Here is a 20,358-nt window from a genome sequence, read left to right as displayed (position 1 = left end):
ATTAGCTTTCCCTGGATGGTTGAGAGTGTTAACATCGTAATCTTTCAATAATTCAAGCCATCGCCTCTGTCGCAAATTCAACTATTTTTGCTTGAAGATATATTGCAGGCTTTTATGATCTGTGAATACATCAACATGAACACCATATAAATAATGATGCCGTATCTTAACTGGATGGACAACCGCAGCTAACTCAAGGTCGTGGTTCGGATAATTTTGTTCGTGCTTCCTTAACCGCCTTGAAGCATACGCAATTACCTTCCCATGTTGTATCAGGACACATCCTAACCCAACACCTGAGGCATCACAATACATGGCATAACCATCTGGACCCTCTGGAAGTGCTAGAACTGTCGCTGAGGTCAACCTGTTATTAAGCTCTTGGAAACTCTCCTCACAGGCCTCTGTCCACTGAAACTTAGTTGCTTTCTAAATCAACTTCATTAGTGTTGCTGATATAGAAGGAAAACCCTCTACGAACCTCCGGTAGTATCCTGTTAAGCCTAGAAAGCTACGAATCTCTGTCGGGGTGGTAGGTCTAGGCCAGGATTTCACAACCTTAATCTTTTGAGTGTCTACCTTTATACCTCCATTGGATACAATGTTCCCCAAGAATGCTACAGACTTCAACCAAAACTCACATTTTGAAAACTTAGCATATAATTTATTATTACGGAGGGTTTGGAGTACCTCTCAGGTGGTCCACATGCTCATCCTCTGATTGTGAATAAACCAGAATATCATCAATAAAGACTATCACAAACAGATCTAAATATGGAAGGAATAGACTATTCGTAAAGTCCATAAATATGGCAGGTGCATTCGTCAACCCTAATGACATGATAAGGAACTTGAAGTGGTTATATCGGGTCCTGAAGGCTGTCTTGGGAATATCTTTCTCCAGAACTCTGACCTGGTGGTACCCCGACATCAAATCTATCTTTGAAAAGCATCTAGCTCCCTGCAGATAATCAAACAAGATGTCTATCCGTGGAAGTGGAGACTTATTCTTAATAGTGACCTTTTTTAGTTGCCTATAATCGATACACATCCTCAGTGAGCCATCTTTCTTTCGTACAAACAGTACCGGTGCACCCCAAGGTGAGGTACTAGGTCTGATGAAACCTTTCTCCAGCAAATCTTTTAACTGCTCCTTCAATTCGGCAAGTGTCATTCTATATGGAGGGATGGATATTGGTTGCATTACCAGAAGTAAATTGATGCTAAAATCGATCTCTCGCTCTAGAGGAATACACGGAAGTTCATCTGGAAATACATTCGCGGACTCCTTTACTACTGGAATAGACTGGAGTGTAGGTATCTCAGCATCTACATCTCTAACTCACACAATGTCATAGATGCATCCCTTTGTGATCATTTTTCTCGCCTTCATGTAGGAAATAAACCTACCTCTGGGTGTTGTTGTATTATCTACCCATTCAAGGACTGGCTCACCCAGAAAATAAAATCTGGCTATCTTTGCTTGTTAATTAATAGTGGCATAGCAAGCTGCCAATTAGTCCATGCCCATGATAGCATCAAAATCCAACATCTCTAGCTCAACTAGGTCGGCTGAGGTCTGCCGACCACCAACTGACACCATACAACCTTGGTAAACCCGTATAGTAATAATCGATTCTTTGACCGGTGTAGATACCGTAAAAGGATCACTTTGTATTTCAGGCACTATACCAAACTTCCCCACGACAAATGGGGTAATACTCGATAAAGTTGATCCTGGGTCTATCAAGGCATAAGCAACGTGAGAGCAAATGGTCAACATACCTGTCACAACATCTGGTGAAGACTCCTGGTCCTGTCGTCCTACTAAAGCATAGCTACGATTCTGGTTATCACCTGAACTGGAACTTCTACATCTGCCTCGACCTCTACAGGCCAAAGACTGAGACCCGCGCCCTGAAGGATGCACGGACATAGATGATCCTATTGCTAAATTCGTTGGTTGCGCCATACCCCTAGAATCTCTATTTGCGCAATCTTGCATCATATGCCCAGAACATCCACATATATAATAAACATCAGAACCAGCTCAGCATTAGCCCAAGTGTCCTCTACCGCAGATGGCACACCACTATGGAAATGACCATGTCTGCCTTAGACCTCACTGTCGCTGTAAACCCGATGCCTGGGAACTTTTACCTGGTCATGAATGAGTGTAACAATCATACTTGTAGCCCTACGACTGAGGTGGTGGAGGCCTAGGCGGTTGTTCGAAGTATTGGGGCCTATAATTACCCTGAGATTGCTCCTGAGACCTGGCAAATCTCATCCTCTTACGCTGCCCTAACTTAGTCCTCTATATACCTTACTGCCGACGCTTGCCCCTTTCTATATTCTGGGCAAATTACTGAATCCGGGAGATATACATACTATCCTGCAATGCAGTGGTGGCACATGCCTCGATAAACTCTGGGGCCAACCCTGCTATAAACCTGTGGATCTTATCCCGCAAGTAGCAACTATGGATGGTGCATATCTGGCCAATGAGTCAAAACAGAGACTATACTCTCGAACACTTATATTACCCTACTTGAGGGCTTAAAACTTATTGACTCGGGCCTATCGGATCTCCCGTGGTAAGTACTGGTCAAAAATGCATCTAAAAACAATTCCCAAATAGCTGGAGGTGCATCACATCCCCTGGACCTTTCTCATCCCTTGTACCAAAGGATGGCTATATCCTAGAGTCGAAAAGCTGCTAGCTCAACTGCCTCTTTCTCCGTGGCATGCATAACTCAAAATATCCTGTGAAGCTGATCTATGAAATCCTGTGGGTCATCCCTCTAATCTGTCCTCGTGAACTGTAGGGGACTCAAAGCAATAAACTCTTGAACCCTTGAACTCCCAGACCCCTCAGAAAGTCCTGCACTAGCAGATGCCCTAGCCTGTTGCTGGGTAGCTACCAACTGCGTCAACAAATGCACCGCACTCCTCAAGTCCTAATCAGATAGAAACGGAGGGGGAACTGGATGTGCGATCTCCCTATGAATCTCCTCAGGTGGTAGAGGAGCCGGTAATAGCTGGGTAGGGGTCTCTCCTTAGTCCTTAGATTCGGCCCCATCTACTAGGGGTACCCTTCTAGTCTCCTCACCTACTGATGTTTCTCTCCTCTAGCTAGTTGTAGTCTTCCTAGTTACTGTCATATGTGCATGCAAACACCAACACATAAGGTTAACTCAAACTTCCTATAACTTAGTGGCTACAACACGATTTAGATTTGAAAGAAAGGTAACCAACTCCTAAATTTCTTGTAGTCCCCTGCTTATATAATGTGGTGCACCACACATTTATAAACAAGATCCTACTAGACTCCATAGGACAGAACTACTCTGATACCACTTTTGTCACGACCCCGAAACTGGGGACGAGACCGGCATCTGGTGTCTTACCTATCCTTGGGTACCACTTGCGACTAAGAGGCTCTAAATATGTGATGTCATACTCTGGCCATGGGCCACATTACATGATAATGTGCGAAGCAAAATATAAAACTGAATAGAGACTAACGATGACTAAATGTCAACATAAAGCTGGGCCAGTAAAGCCGTCATAATCACTATAACTGACAAGCCAACAAAATATATGTACAGGGCCTACAAGCCCAACATACTACACTAACTGACAGGATATGTCTACAAACCTCTACTGATAGATGTATTTTTATCGGAATAGGGCCTCGACCTACCTATAACAGATCAAACTTTGGACGAGCATATCTACATATATATATATATATATATATATATATATATATATATATATATATATATATATATAACTGATGTGTCGTAGTAGGCTCGCTCATACGCTCTCGGCCATAAAAGGCTCTGTATCTCGACCAACTGGGCTCGCTCATAATTGCTCGGCCATAGTAGGCTCGGTATATAACTTACCATCTGATCAGAGATTGCCCAATAGGGGCATGTCCATCAATTATAGCTCGATGGTAATAAAAATATTGTAATACTATATATATAAACTCTCTGCTCTCTTGACTGAAAAAAGAAAATACTCAATTGAATATTGTACTTACAAGACTAGGAAAAATATACGTAAATTCTGGGACATGAATTTTTCTTTATGTCTCGTTATCAAACTCATGTAATTACGAGATCATGCCAAAATGAAAGAAGGGCTTAGCCTTAACATACCTGGAGTAGGGGAAATCTACGTGATATTCTTGAGAAGGTTTACACTGTGCTCCCTTAAAATTTCAAAATCTCACATTGCTTACGATACTACGAAACCTCTGTTTGAATCTTTAAAGATCCTTAGCTTCATATGACTTTCAACGGTGGCGTCAGGTGCCTTTTTCGTCTGCTTCTGATGGGCCTTTTCTATTTTCTCCAATGTTGAAGATATTAATCTCTTAATTCTTAAAATATATGTAGCCGCCTAATGTTTTAGAACATCTGTTTAAGAGATTTGTTTAATTCTATCAGATGTTGAAGGCTTTTCTCTTAATATATTACCACCTACCCAACATGACTAATGAGTCATTTGTTTTGGGTGGTGGCTTGCTGATACATGGGGTGGGGAGGGATTTTTAATCTTATCCTATAATTAATAGTTAAGTAGGTATTATTCCGCTACCTGATAATTAACCAATTACCCACATATTTAAGAATTATCTCAAATTACTTTAAATTCTACTTATTTTTAATATACTTTATACATCATACTATCATGGCCATATGGTACCTTGTATGGTACTAGTCCATAAATATTGGTCATTACTGTTCGGCCTGTATTTTATCCCAAATCGACAACCTTCAACGAAACTCATTTTCTTTAATTCGTGTACCTTTTATCCTTCATGGAACTTACTTATCTCTTGTTATAAATAGCATAAATATGCTAACCTCAAGATAATCTCATCCCCGGGTCTAATCAATTAACTGAAGACGGAATTTTAACGTACGAGAAATGCGAGATGTAACATTTAAGTTGTGTCGTGCCCCCTTTTTCCTCGCGGAGTCCGGGTTTCGACATTCTAGGACAACTCCTTTCCTTTTGGGAATTGGGTATGAGATTTGAAGAGTCGTCACCTAACGGATTAAGGTGCATTAGCGAACCTAGAACAAATAACTCATGTACTAGTTTACGTCATCATAGATTGGGTAAGGGCTCGAAATTACCTTGAGGGGAAGGTGTTAGGCACCCCTCGAGGTCCACAACATTGGGTCCCGGCCAAACTCAATTTAAGCGATTTAGTCATACAGAAATTTAAACAAATAGGAATTATTTTAGAACGGGAATAAAGGGGGTCCTAGTTTATTAGCCTATAGGATCACTTTTGTGCAATACTCGGTAGCCTGCCTCAAATAAGAGGTGTTACGCGTAGCATTAGTGCACAGGTCATCATATCATTTATTACCCGATTACGCTCCTCTTAATTATTACCTAAGCATTCTAAACGCATCAAAAACGTATCCTATGTGTGCACTACCCATCCCTTACTTGTGGCCCTGGAGGTGTCTAGGACCTCTATTTAAGGTGATTCTAGACTCACCTATGGTGCTTAAAAGGAGAAAACTAAGCGACAAACAAAACGAGTAGGATTGTCACATAAAAGATCACTTAAGGGGGCTCATATTTACCTCCACAAATAGACAAACAAATTCACTCTATTCAAGCAAGAAATTTTAAAATGATTAGGGTCCTCTAGGAAGGATATCTAAATGGGCACAAAATATGCAACAGTTTTATTAAGGCGAGTCAGTGAATCCTTATCACTTTGCCTACTAATTTTTATCACTTACTGAAGTTGGGCCTGTTTATAAGCAGTCAAACAAATGCAGTTTTAATTGTCCTATAGGCTTGCCTAGGTGATAATCGGGCAGAATCCTATAGACATGGAATCTTAATGTTAATCAGCATGCAATTATAAACCAGTGATTAATTTAAACAGGCAAATTTTTATCTTTTAGACCTTATAGGCATGCTTTCTAAGTGCTGAAATTGATTACAAGCGTTATTTCACGGCATAGAAACTGATTTTATACACGTTCCCTATAGCTATGATATCTAAGTAGTCAAAACTGATTTTAAATATGATTTCCTGTGGACATGATATCTAAGTATTCATGCTGATTTCAAACATGATTTCCTATGGACATGATATTTAAGTGAGCAGAATGTTATACGAGTTGATAATTCCCAAAAAAGATCTTATAGGCATAGTTTCTAATGCACATTGAAACTTGAGAATATGCATGAACATGAATTTTGATACAGAATTGATAAACGTCCTATAACAGGATTTCTAGGATGTAAAGTGGAAATTCAAGACAAATATGAGGATAAGGCCTATAGGCATGGTTTCTAATGCATATAAATAATCACAACAATCCTATAGGCATGATTTCTACCCGATCCCAACAAAGATATATAAAAATCCCTCCCAGCTTTACTAATAACCCCATATCTATTTTTACAAGAATTATTATTACAAACCAAAAGAAATGAATCAAATAATGAAAATTACTATACTATAAGGAGCCTTGATGGGCCCAAAAGTAAACCTGGAAGCTAGGCCTTCAATCAAATCTGGAGTCCAACATGCAGTCCATAATACACCAAATGGGCTTCTAGTGTGTCAAAGTTCCCAAGGGCCTCAGGCCCCCGGGCAATGCTCACACCAGAACCTTTTCAAAGAAGTAGTTTTTGTAAACAAGTTTGGAAAGGCCAGCCCCAGTGTGTCAGAGTTTAGAGGAGTTCCATGGACTCCTAGGCAGTGCTCACACTAGAGGGGTAGGATCCTAGATATCTAAGAGTAGGAGTTGAAAATAGTATATGAAAATAGGAGATAGTTTTAGGAAAAAATAGTTTGGATTTTAAAAGTGAGTAGAAAAAGGTTACAAGATTAAAACTACAAACAAGACCATATTCAGCAGATTGTTCAAACATGTATTCCAGCAGTCAAATAGTAGATAGAACAGAGTCACAATCAATTCAAACAAGGTTCCACATTGCCTGGGATTGACTTAGTTCATTAGTTATCACTAGGTGAGCATATGGACATGTATTAAATAGGGAATAGCATGCTGGGATCAGAGTCTTAATCAGACAATTACACAGAAAAGGCAGCAGGGGTTGAGAGCATAGAAATCATTAATCAGGAACTTGTTAAGGTAAACACATAAAACAGGACAGGAAGGAAAGCATGCTAGTTGAGAAACAAGTAGACAAGTATCTTGGATCAAATAGGAACATGCTAAAGTATATGAACCATATTGACATATTGGACAAGACAAATTCACAAGAGTTAAGGCATGCTAGTTAACAAAAACATAAAGCAGGCAGAGGTAGGTTGATATCTACAACAGAAAAATTACATAACATATTGAATATGACATAGTAACAGAGATAGACATGCTGATTAAGAGCAATAAACAGGAAGCACATAGGTCTAACTACATAGCATATTGAATGATAATAGAAGTAGTCATGCTGATTAAGAGCAATAGACAGGAAGCACATATGTTTAACTTCATAGCATATTGGATGATAGCAGAAGTGGAGGCTTACCAGTTAAGTGATAGCAAATAGGAAGGTGAAATTATGCAGAATCCAATAGTCTAGCCTTGGCTTTTAGTCGGCTAGATAGTGCAACAAACACAAGTAACAGAAAGATTTGCAATAGATAGTGAATAAGAGCAAGAGTTTGTGGGTGGGTGTGACTTTCTGAGTGTGTTCGTATGTTTGAAAGAAACCAGAATGGGGTTTATATAGCACTTAGCAAGGTAAAACAAATAAGACAAAGAATAATAGAGTTCATAAATAAGGTATACAAATAAAACATGTTAGTTAATTGGGGCTAAACCCAACTAATTAGTACAAACAGAATCCAAGAAAGACACATTAAAATAAGGGGAATCAATTATCAGCCCCATATTGGGATTCAAATAAGGTAGGAAATAAGTCATAGGCAATTTATAAGTCGGTTAGAGTAAATCAAAACCTAGAAATCAAGCTAATAAACTAATTAAGGCAAGTAGTACCAATTAGGACTCATAAATAAGGAAAATAGGTAAAAATCATAGAGAAGTACTAATTTCAACAGAAAGATATGATTCCAAACCCTAATTAGGAGGATAAAATCAAGTATCCTATGTTAATTGACAGGACAAAGAATAACGAGCAAATATTGAAGCGAACAGTGAAATAATTAAACAAACAAGGGATTAGAACATTGGCATGACAAAATCAGTAGAACTAGTAAAGATAATCAGATTCAAGCACTTAGAAACTTTAGAAACTTTTTGCAGAGAACTTAAGAGGAAACCATAGTTTTAGGAAATATTGAAATCGATTAATAATAAGGAAAATCAGAAGGGTTTTTAAAGAAATAGCAGATAAACTTAAGATCATCTCAAATCTACAAGGATCTGAACACACTCAAGTAGAAAGAGATTAGGGTTTTGAAAAGTGGAGAGAGATTAGAAAAATCGAGTTAAGAACCAGAGTTCCAAGCCATAATCATAAAGATAACAATACTTACAAACATAGCGATTAACGCAAGGCAGGTTCATCACAAATGAAGAGTTTAGGTCGACTCTGAGCTGAGTCTTTTGAGATTCCTTCAAACCACGAAGAAATCGAACAAATAGAAGAGGTAAGAGGCCGGCGGGGGCCTGAAATCATAAAGAAATCCCATGGAACGGGGTGTTTTCCGGTGACGCGACTAGGATTAGGGGAGAGCTTGAGAGAGAAGAGAGGAGAACAGGGAAACAGAGGCGGCGTAATGGGAAAAGTGAGCAAGGTTTGGGGTGGGAGATTATTTAAAAATGGTAACTCTTTCTTGGACTGTTGATCTCTAAGATCAACGGCCATGATTTGATTTGGGGGTTGGACGGGTTTTATGAAATGAGTCAGGGTGTTTAGGCTATGAGTATTTGAGTTGGGCTGTGGGTAATGTTTTGGGCTAGGTCCAAATTAAAATAAATTTAAAGAGTCTATTTGTTAAATACCCAATTAATTGATAAAATATTTTATAAAAAAAGGTAATAAATGATAAAAATATTGTTAGTGCATAAAAATGAATTTAAATAATTATTTAATATTTTAAAAATATAAAAATATTTTTTCTGGTGAAATAAAGTAATTAAGCACTTATTAACTTATTATTGCGAAGCTATTGCAATTATAACCCTAAAAATATAAATGTGGCAATTCATGAAATAATTAAAGCTTAGTATAAATATAACTGATAAAAATTAAGCAGTAAAATTTTTATAAAACCATTTGTGATGCAATTAGTAATTATTTATACAATAAAAGACTAGGATAAATTAATAAAATTCTTTAAAAATGCAGAAATTATGGAATGATATCAATTGATGCTCATCCATGGTTTTAAAGATGTATATGCATTTTTGAAAATAATATAGGGAAAAATTGGGTATAACAAGCTGCCCATCTTTACCTGGGAAGGATGAAAGAGTTATCGGGTAAAGATATGATGTCCAGTTTTGACAGAGTAAGGCGATTTGAGAGACATAGGTCGTACTCTAGTTTCTGAGCTGCCTATATATCCCTGGTTTTACAAGAATTAGGTTGTGTGTAGTTCTGGATTCACTGGCAAAATATACCGATGAAGTTATCACAAGAACGGACACAAGGTTTCGAATAGATGAAATGGTTACGGTGAGCAGTTAGGTTTGAAAAAGTATGAAGGAGCGGGTTTGCACTTGTTAGGATAACGGTTGCTCATCGGGTTACCTACAAATGAAAGACGCACTACACGCATATATTTTGCATAAATTTAAACATGATGCAAATTCCCTTCAAACAATTAGAATTGTCTTTGGACGGTTGAGGATGACGTCCTTAGACCATGATGTCTCGGGCCATGAATTGCGCGGTAAGGGATTCGCAGGCTATGAAATGATGTTCTCGGGCCATGAAAATGGTACCTCCGAACCATGACACCTTTGAATAATTATATGCAGGTATTGAGAGATCCTCAGGTCATGATATGGTGTCTTCAGGCTATGAGGATGATGGCTTCGGACTATGATGCCTTTGGACAAGTTGGCTATACATCAGCCTATGAAATGCTTAGCCTTGCGCAGAGTTTGGGGGGTAGAGCTTAGCCCCGAGAGAAGAAGATGATGCAAAGTTTAGAATAGAGCAACACTTATGCATGGGGAGACAATGCTTAGTCCCATGAGAAGGCAGTGCTTAGCCTTATGCAAATAGGGAGGCAGGGCTTAGCCTCATGCAAGATTTGAGATAGGGATTAGTCTCATAAGAAGAGAAGGCAATGCTTAGCCTTACGCAAATATGGAGGCAGGGCTTAGCCTCATGCAAGATTTGAGACAGAGCTTAGTCTCATGCAAAGAGAAGGCAGTGTTTAGCCTTATGCAAATGTGGAGGCAGGGCTTAGCCTCATGTAAGATTTGAGACAGTGCTTAGACTCATGCAAGAATCGAGACAGGGCTTAGTCTCATGAAAGGAGAAGTCAGTGCTTAGCCTTATGCAGATATGGAGGCAGGGCTTAGCCTCATGCAAAATTTGAGATAGGTCTTAGTCTCATGCAAGGAGAAGGCAGTGTTTAGCCTTATGCAAATATGGAGGCAGGGCTTAGCCTCATGTAAGATTTGAGATAGCGCTTAGTCTCTTGCAAAGAGAAGACAGTGTTTGGCCTTATGCAAATGTGAAGGCAGGGCTTAGCCTAATGCAAGATTTGAGAGAGTGCTTAGTCTCATGCAAAGAGAAGGCAGTGTTTATCCTTATGCAAATGTGGAGGCAGGGCTTAGCCTCATGCAAGAATTGAGACTAGGCTTAGTCTCATGCAAGGAAAAGGCAGTGCTTAACCTTATGCGGATATGGAGGCAAGGCTTAGCCTCATGTAAGATTTGAGACAGGGCTTAGTCTCATGCAAAGAGAAGGCAGTGCTTAGCCTTATGCAGATATGGAGGCAGGGCTTAGCCTCATGCAAGATTTGAGACAGGGTTTAGTCTCATGCAAGGAGAAGGAAATGCTTAGCCTTATGCAAATAGGGAGGCAGGGCTTAGCCTCATGCAAGATTTGAGACAAGGCTTAGTCTAATGCAAAGAGAAGGCAATGCTTAGCCTTGTGCAATGAACAAGAAGCAGATAGGAGTAGAATATTTCTTAGCTTGAGATATATTTGCGTCTGGTGGCCTGATTGATAGTGATTTTTATATGTGTATATTTGCGAATAATCTTGTTATGTTCATCGTGCCTGCATCTAAAGAAAAATCGTGAGTTTTTTAGGGGAGGTTGGTTCGTGCCCTTGTTTGCTTGCTTTGCTTTGCTCTATTCTGGGGCCCTATTTAAGTCATCCTGGGTAACACCTGGCTGATGTAGAAATAGAGTTTCGAAAAATATGCACTTATTTGATAAAATAGAGTTATTTTAGAAACATAATGTTATATAATATTATGTGAATTAGATGAACTGGTGACTGTAATGCTTTTAGAGACATTGCGGCTTCCTTGCATTAGAATTTTGAGGGTCCTCCTCCAAATTCTCCCCCAGTTTGATCCTTTGGTCGTTTTGCATGCAATGAAATTTGTTGGATCTACTCCGAAATTTGGAGAATCATTCTCAAAATTTTGCCCCAATTACTTAACCGATTTCTAACTATCAAGCATATGATGGTGTCGGCTGGACTTGTTCCGAAATTTTGAGGGTCCTCCTCAAAATTCTGCACAGTTTCTGGTTCTAAGGGAAAATGACAATTTTATTAAGATATGACCGAACCCACAGGGCTACCTACGTATCCCCTCTTAAACAGGAATCAGGTCAACCGTAGTTCAGTTACATCAGATGAATGAGTGTAAACAATCTAAACATAGTATCTCTTAACTACATCTAAATTGATGGGTTTTGGCCAAACTTCTCCTTCTATTTCTGCAATTATGAGTGCTCCTCCTATTAGCACCAGGTGAACCATGTAAGGACCTTGCCAATTGGGTGACAATTTCCCTTTGGCTTCGTCCTGATGCGGGAAGATCCGTTTCAAAACCAACTGCCCTGGTTCGAATTATCTTGGTCTGACCATTTTGTTGAAAGCTCTGGACATGCTATTCTAATAAAGCTGACCGTGACATACTGCATTCATTCTTTTTCCATCTATGAGGGTTAGTTTCTCGTAGTGTCTCCTTATCCATTCTACATCACTAAGTTCGGCTTCCTGTATGATCCTTAAAGAAGGAATTTCTACCTCGGCTGGAATGACTGTTTTGGTACCATAAACTAGTAAATAGGAAGTTGCCCCAGTTGATGTGCGGACCATAGTGCGGTATCCCAATAGGGCAAAGGTTAACTTCTCGTGCCATTGTTTGTGATTTTCTACCATCTTCCTTAGTATCTTCTTGATGTTCTTGTTGGCAGCCTCCACAACTCCATTCATTTGAGGCCCGTATGTTGTAGAGTTTTTGTGCTTGATTTTGAAGGTTTCACACATGGCTTTCATCAGGTCACTGTTGAGATTGGTGGCTTTATCAGTGATAATGGACTCGAGAACCCCGAATCGGCAAACAATACGATCCTTGACAAAATTTGCGATGACTTTCTTGGTTACAGCTTTATAAGATGCAGCCTCTGCCCATTTTGTGAAATAGTCGATATCCACTAAATTGAACTGGTGCCCGTTAGAAGCGGCGGGCTCGATTGGACCAATGGCGTCCATTTCCCAGGCAACAAAAGGCCAAGGTGCACTTGTTTCATTGAGCTCATTAGGTGGTACCCTATCATGTCTGCATCTACCTAACATTGGTGTCATTTCTGGATGTTCTGGATGCAATCCGTTTCCATGGTCATCCAAAAATATCCCGCTCTGAGTATCTTCTTGGCTAGGACAAAACTGTTCATATGTGGTCCGCAAGTTCTGGAATGTATCTCCTCAAGCAATCTGGAAGCCTCCTATGCGTCAACACACCTTAACAACCCCAAATCAGGAGTTCTTTTATACAGGGTCCATCCGCTTTGGAAGAAGTGACTGTACAACCTCCGCGGTGTACATTTCTGAGTATGGTTTGCATGTTCTGGATATTCTCCTTTTTCCAAATATTCTTTGATGTCGTAGAACCAAGGTTTTTCCTCTGTTTCTTCTTCAACATGAGCACGGTAGGCCTGTTGATTATGGATCATCATCGGGATGTGATCGATGAAATTCGTATCTGGATTTTGTATAATAGATAATAAGGTGGCCAGTGCGTTTGCGAACTCATTTTGAATTCAATATTTGTGAATATCTTCATCAATTCCTGTATATGATACAAGTATGGTAGTATCTTGGTGTTCTTCGTAGCCCATTCTCCTTGAACCCGATGTACCAAAAGATCTGAATCGTCAATTACCAGCAACTCTTGTATATTCATATCGATGGCCAAATTGAGCCCCACGATACAAGCCTCATATTCTGACATATTGTTGGTGTACGGAAACCTAAGCTTTGTAGACACCGGGTAATGTTGGCCTATTTCTGATTCCAAAACTACTCCAATGCCCACTCCTTTTAAGGTTTGTAGCCCTATCAAAGAACATTCTCCAACCGTCGCAGGCTTCAGCAATGTCCTCTCCTACGAATGATACTTCTTCATCAGGAAAATATGTTTTTAATGGTTCGTACTCTCCTCCCATAGGATTTTCATCAAGATGGTATGTCAATGCTTGTCCTTTGACCGCCTTCTGAGTTACATAGATGATATCGAACTCACTTAAAAATATTTGCCACTTGGCTAACTTCCCGATTGGCATGGGCTTCTGAAAGATGTACTTCAGAGGGTCCATTCTGGATATGAGGTATGTGGTATAGGCACAGAAGTAATGCCTCAATTTATGAGTTGTCCATGTCAAAGCACAGCAAGTGTGTTCCAGCAGAGAATATCGTGCTTCATAAGGTGTGAACTTCTTACTCAAGTAGTATATGGCTTGTTCCTTTCTTCCTGTCTCGTCATGTTGTCCCACAACATATCGGAAATCCCCATCTATTACGGACAGATAGAGTTGCAAAGATCTCCCGAGTTCTGGCGGGTCTAGGACTGGCGTTGTAGACAGGTATTCCTTGATTTTGTCAAAAGCCTTCAGACAGTCCTCAATCCAACTAGTTTCAGCATCTTTCCTCAACATTTGGAAGATGGGTTCACATATTAGCGTGGACTATGCTACGAAGCGGCTGATGTAGTTGAGGCATCCTCGGAAGCTCATCACATCCGTTTTACTCTTTGGTGGTGGTAACTCTTAGATAGCCTTGACTTTGGACGGTCCAATACGATTCCTTAGTGGCTGACGATGAATCCCAACAGCTTTCCTAGGGGAACCCCGAATGCACATTTTGTAGGGTTTAGTTTTAGATTGTACCTCCTTATCCTGTCAAAGAACTTTCTCATGTCTGTTAGGTGATATGTGGCCTTCTTGGATTTGATGATGTTGGCGTCAACATACATCTCTATTTTTTTATGTATCATATCATGGATGATGGTTGTCATGGCTCTCATGTAAGTAACCCCGGCATTCTTTAGACCAAATGGCATCATTTTGTAGTAGTACACTCTTTATGGTATAATGAAAGTCGTTTTCTCTATCTTCTTCGTCCATCCAGATCTGGTGGTAACCCACGAAGCAATCTACAAAGGATTGGAGTTCATGCTTGGCGCAATTGTCGAATAGGATGTGTATATTTGGTAGTGGAAAATCCTCCTTGGGACTTGCTCTATTAAATCTTGATAGTCAACACACACTCTGACATTCCCATCTTTCTTCAGAACTGGTACAATGTTGGCTAACCAGACTGGGTACTCAACTACCCTGAGGACTTTTGATTTGATCTGCTTAGTGACTTCCTCCTTGATTTTAAGACTCATGCCTGGTTTGAACTTTCTCAGTTTCTACTTCATTGGCAGACACATTGGATTGGTAGGCAACTTCTGAGCCACTATGGATGTGCTCAGACCGGTCATGTCATCATATGACCATTCAAAGATATCCTCATATTCCTTCAGGAAACGAATGTACTCTTCCTTCTTTGACGGTGATAAGTGAATGCTTATGTGAGTCTCCTTGACGGTTTTGGTGTCTCCTAAATTGATTGCTTCGGTATCGTCCAGGTTGGACTTAGCTTTGTTCTCAAAGTTTTCAACTTCTCTGACAACTTCCTCAGGTATTTCAACTTCTTCTTCTGAGTCACTATCCTTATATTACGTTGTCTCATCACATGTCACAGTCATCGGTTCATCAGGAAAACTAATAATAACGTTGTAGACAAAAAAATGTGAAAGATAATAATGAATACTAAATAGCAGTGCGTTAATTAAATTTGAAAATATCAAAAATAGCTACGGCTCGATGACTCGAGCAATTATTTCGAAACAAAATGCATCTTTAAAACAAAATTACTGAAAATATCTTAAATGCCTAGCATGGCTATAAAAACAAATCAGGCCAATTGCCAAGCTACACAGGGACTCGGCGGGCCCGGGATGGTGTGGCAGCCAAATTTTTTAGAACAGATCCCTTCTCCATAGTCTGAATGTTGAGGCCTTCTTCCTCCTACTCCTCAATTATCACATTACAATCCATATTCTCGGCGTCCAGGAACAAGTTTCTCAACCCAGCCAAAGCTTCTTCCTCTGCAGATCCCCATATTGTATCGGTCTGGTGAAAAGTCTAACTTAGGTGTGGTACCTGGTTGCTCGAGAGGGTAATAAGGACCATGCCATGGAGGCGACCAATCATCATATTATTGCTAGATGTTTGGATATCCCAGCCCAAAAGTTATGTTGTGACGTTTCAACTATATCGGTTTGGAAATGCCCTGGAGTTCCTTACCAAGCCCTTTGCCAGGTTCACACCGAGACCATGCCAGTGTGCTTTCTATTTTGTTACTCCACCCCTTGTTCTTCTCAATTGCGTTGACATGTTCAATGTGGTGATAAGTTTCTCCACCCAGCCTTCTTCTATTCTCGATAATCGGGATAGTTTGACTGGTGTAAATGGGGTTACTTCCATCTCTGTGAATGATTACCTCCTGATGGTTCCATTAGAACTTCATGGACTGGTGTAGCATAGAAGCCACAGCACCAGAAGCATGTATCTAAGGTCGACCCAATAGAAGATTGTATGTAGCTGATATGTCTAGTACTTGGAACTCAACATTGAACCAAGTTGGTCCCATCTATAGACAAAGGTTAATCTCCCCAATCATGGCCCTTTGAGACCCATCAAATGCTTTCACGTTCATACTTCCTGCTTGTATCTCATAGAAATCTTTGCCCAACCTTTTCAGAGTAGTCAATGGATAAATGTTGAGGAAATAACCCCTATCTATTAGGACCCTGGAAATGAATTTATCTTCAAACTGTACTGTGATATGCAGTGCCCTGTTATGACTTAACCCTTCAGGCGGTAGTTCATCCTCGTAGAAGGTGATCTTGTGACTCTCCAGTACTTGCCCTACCATGTTGGCCATCTCTCCACTGGTGATATTGTTGGGCACATAAGCTTCATTCAACACCTTCATCAAAGCACTCTTATGCGCCTCTAAATTTTGCAATAGTGACACGATGGATATTTGGGTGGGGGTCTTGTTTAAATGATAGACAACAGAGTATTCCTTCGCCTGTACTTTCCTCTAAAGATCATCCGGTCCTGTTTCAATGATAGGTTGTTTGGTATCAGCCTTCCTTGCTTGATCCTCCCAAATTTTTGGGTGTATAGATCCTTCCAGTTCTGGTCATTCCCTATGCGGCACCAGATTCTTCCATCTTTTCTTTTCCCTTTCGCCTAGCTTCGGCAACGTAATCCCAAGGTATGCCATTGGACTTGAAAGGAGGCATGGTTGCTACTGTCACTGTGAAAGGAATGGCCACTTCTACCTCAAATAGACCAGGTGTGGCTGCGGGTGATGTTACCTCTACCTCAAATGGAACCAATGTTGTTATCTCAACCTCAACTAGCGGTTGTACCTTGACCATAATGGGATTGAGCGTGATTGCGGGCTTCTTTGGATCGTCGCCCTCTTTGATAAGTCCAATTGATCCCTCGGGATCTCACTCCTTATCAGTTTCTATCACATTGATCCATTCGCCCCTATGATCTGGAAGAGGATTGTTACGGACGTTGGGTGCAGCTTTCTTCGCCTGTATGACCTTATTATTGATCAATGTCTGGATCTTATCTTTCAATGTCTGGTACTCATCAATGGTGTGCCCCTTCATACTAGAATGATATGCATAAGTTTTGTTTGGATTGACCCATTGAGATGAATTTTCCCTTGCCACAGTGGGAATAGGGGTGACATAACTAGCAGCCTTCAATCTTTTGTACAACTGGTCGATGGGTTCAGCAGTGGCGGTGTATTGTCTGGGTGGTTTGCGATCAAAATTAGGTCAGGGTTTCTGGTAATTTGGACGAGTTGGAGGTAAATGATAGTAGGTTGGGTGGGTGTTATAAGTGTGATAGGTGGTGGCGGGATGAGAGTATCTGGGAGGTAAGGGTCGGTATGTAGGTGGAGGTGTTTGGTATGTGAGTGGAGATTTTAGACCTTGGGCCACCATTACTGGCCCTACTTATTTCTTCTTTGATATGCCACCTGATTGCAATGCTTTGTTCGTGGCTTGCAATGCCTCAAAATTTGTCACCATCCCACTTTTAATACCCTCTTCAATCCTTTCCCCAAGTTTGATGATATCGGAGAACTTATGATTCTCAATAACCATTAGCCTTTCATAATAATGTGGGTCATATGCCCTGACAAAGAACTTGTTCATCTATTCCTCGTCTAATGTCGATCTGACCTGGGCTACTTCTGACCTCCATCGAGTAGCATACTCGCAGAAAGTATCAATTGGCTTCTTCTTTAGGTTCTGGATATTGAAGACATCTGGTGCATTCTCCGTATTGAACCTGAATCGGTCCATAAAGTATGATGCCATGCTCACCCAATTGGCCCATTTATTAGGATTCTAGATTATGTACCAGGATAGGGCATCTCCGGTAAGACTTCTCATAAAGAGTTTCATTCGAATCCTTTCATATTTTCCGATCCCCACAAACTTGTCACAATAAGTTCTCAATTGAACCTTGGGATCACCTGTTCCATCAAAAAATTTGAACATGGGAGGTTTGTAACCCTCCGGTAGTTCCACATCTGGTTGTATGCATAAATCCTCGTAGTTCATACCTTTTATCCTTTTACATCCTTCAACACCCTAAACTCGACTTTTCAACTTCTTGAGTTCCTCGGTTATGTTCTTGATGAGCAGGTCCTTCTCAGCGGATTCTAGTGTATAGGAGATTGGTTTAGTGGAGTGAGGTAGGGTTTCCACGTATATGGGGTTGTTTTGGTATGTGCCAGAGATTTGGGTATAGTGGTGGTCGTTGGTCGAGTTTTGAGGATCCGTAATAGGTTGTGGTGTGTTTTGAGGAGTGTGATAGGTAGTGGTTTTTGGGTACTGGTTTGGTTAATGATGGTGTTTTGGAGGAGTTAGTACCGGTAGAGGATTTGGATTTTAAGGTGGTGTGGCGTATTGATGGGGTGTGGGAGGATTTTGTGGACATTGGTTTGGCATATTTTGAGGAGGTACTGGGTTTTGAACATTTTGTTGGTTAACATCTAAGACGTTCAGAGTGAGGGCGAGGTTTTCCAAGTTGTGGACATGATCAAGTTCTCCCTGTAACTCCAGTATTTTCTGCTCCAATTGCAGGACCAAATCATTCTGGCCTGGAGTACTCCGACCGCCTAAAGTTTCAATATTCTCAACATTTTCTTTTCGTATACCACTCAAGTCATCTATCTTACCTTTTCCTCTGCTTTTTGGATTACTCAGAGGAGAAGGAGGTGGAGGGCCTCTAGATCTGGTGTGATATGTTGATGACGCCAGTATGTGCGAACTAACCTTAGGGGATGGAAATAATAAAATAAAGAAAAACAAAAGGTAAACAAGTCAGTAATGATTCTGAAAGTGTTTGCAGTATTTAAACACATATTGCGGGAAGATAAATCCGCGTCCTAATTTGGGATCCTCGTTATGCCTGAGGTAGGCCTAGTGACAGATAGATTTGGAGAATTTCAGTGCCAATAATTGCATCATTTCAATAATATAAAAATAGATGAATCTAAAACGACACTAAATAAGATAAGTCACTAATGGCACTTGGCCTTCTTACATTTGAAAAAGTAAATAAACCTAATCTACTTGGTCCCATAAGGACCTTCTCCAGGCTGGATGCTTTTGTCGATCAAATTCCCCAGTTCGCACAGGTTCAGCAGTACATCTGCCTTCGTTAGATGTCCTCCTTCGCTTCCTTCAGCATTCTGGAAATCTATGACTCTCTTCCTCATTTATCCATTCAATTCCATTAGACTGTACTCCAAATATTCCAACATTTCACTTGATTTAACAGCCATCTCTCTCCTTTCATTAATTAGTTCCATATCGGTCTTGTGTCGCTCCATATGCTCTGCCTCGGACTCGTGAACTCTTTTGCGCAATTTGTTGTACTTCACTTGTGCCTCGGCAACTTCATCTATGGCTCTATTTCCTGGACCAACCATTGGCTCGAATATTCCTGCTATGTTGTCCTCTAACCATGATAGGTAAAAGTACACATGACCAGCATGATATCGATCTGGCTCGAAGGTATCCTTTTCCACGTAATTTTCAAATGCCACATATGTTGAGCTTCACATTTGTATGGGACGTCGTCATCTTGAAAATTTTCCCTGTAGTGACTCATTTTAGCAACTCGTGGTATGAACTGCTTCCTGTTTGCCTGTCTCATAACTCTGATGGGAGCATAATGGTATATGCCCCTCAATTTGGTCAGTACCAAGTGTGGAACATCCCTAGATCTGATGATGAACTCGTCAGTAGGGAACCACTCGAACATCCATTGAACCTGATCCTCGGTCAAAATGCTGAAAAACTGCGCCCATCCTATAGCATTTTCGGGTTGAGCAAACCTGTCTGGGATATATGACATTCTCTTAGGATTATGGAAAGTTATGTGGTCATTCCACGGCCTTTACGGAAGCTTTTGACGGTATTGACCCTTTCGGAGATGCTCTAACAACCAAACTTGTAACAGCAGATTACAACCTTCGAAGTATTTGTACCCCTTCTGACAGCGCTCTAAGGCTCGGTATATGTCTGCTATGATCATAGGGACAATGGTATATGTTTGCCCCTCGATCCCATCCATCAAGGTTTTGGCTATCATGGCAAGTCTGGTTTGGATTCTATCCCCTTGGATTGGAACACTAACATACCCAAGAAACAGACAATGAACACAAAAACCCTACAGTGGATCCAACCCAATGAAGTGATAGAGAACTCGTCATCGAAGATATGATAAGATCTGT

This window comes from Nicotiana tabacum, chromosome 18 (assembly GCF_000715075.1).
Source record: "Nicotiana tabacum cultivar K326 chromosome 18, ASM71507v2, whole genome shotgun sequence".
Taxonomy (NCBI): Eukaryota; Viridiplantae; Streptophyta; class Magnoliopsida; order Solanales; family Solanaceae; genus Nicotiana; species Nicotiana tabacum.
Note: the sequence above shows the minus strand (reverse complement) of the source record.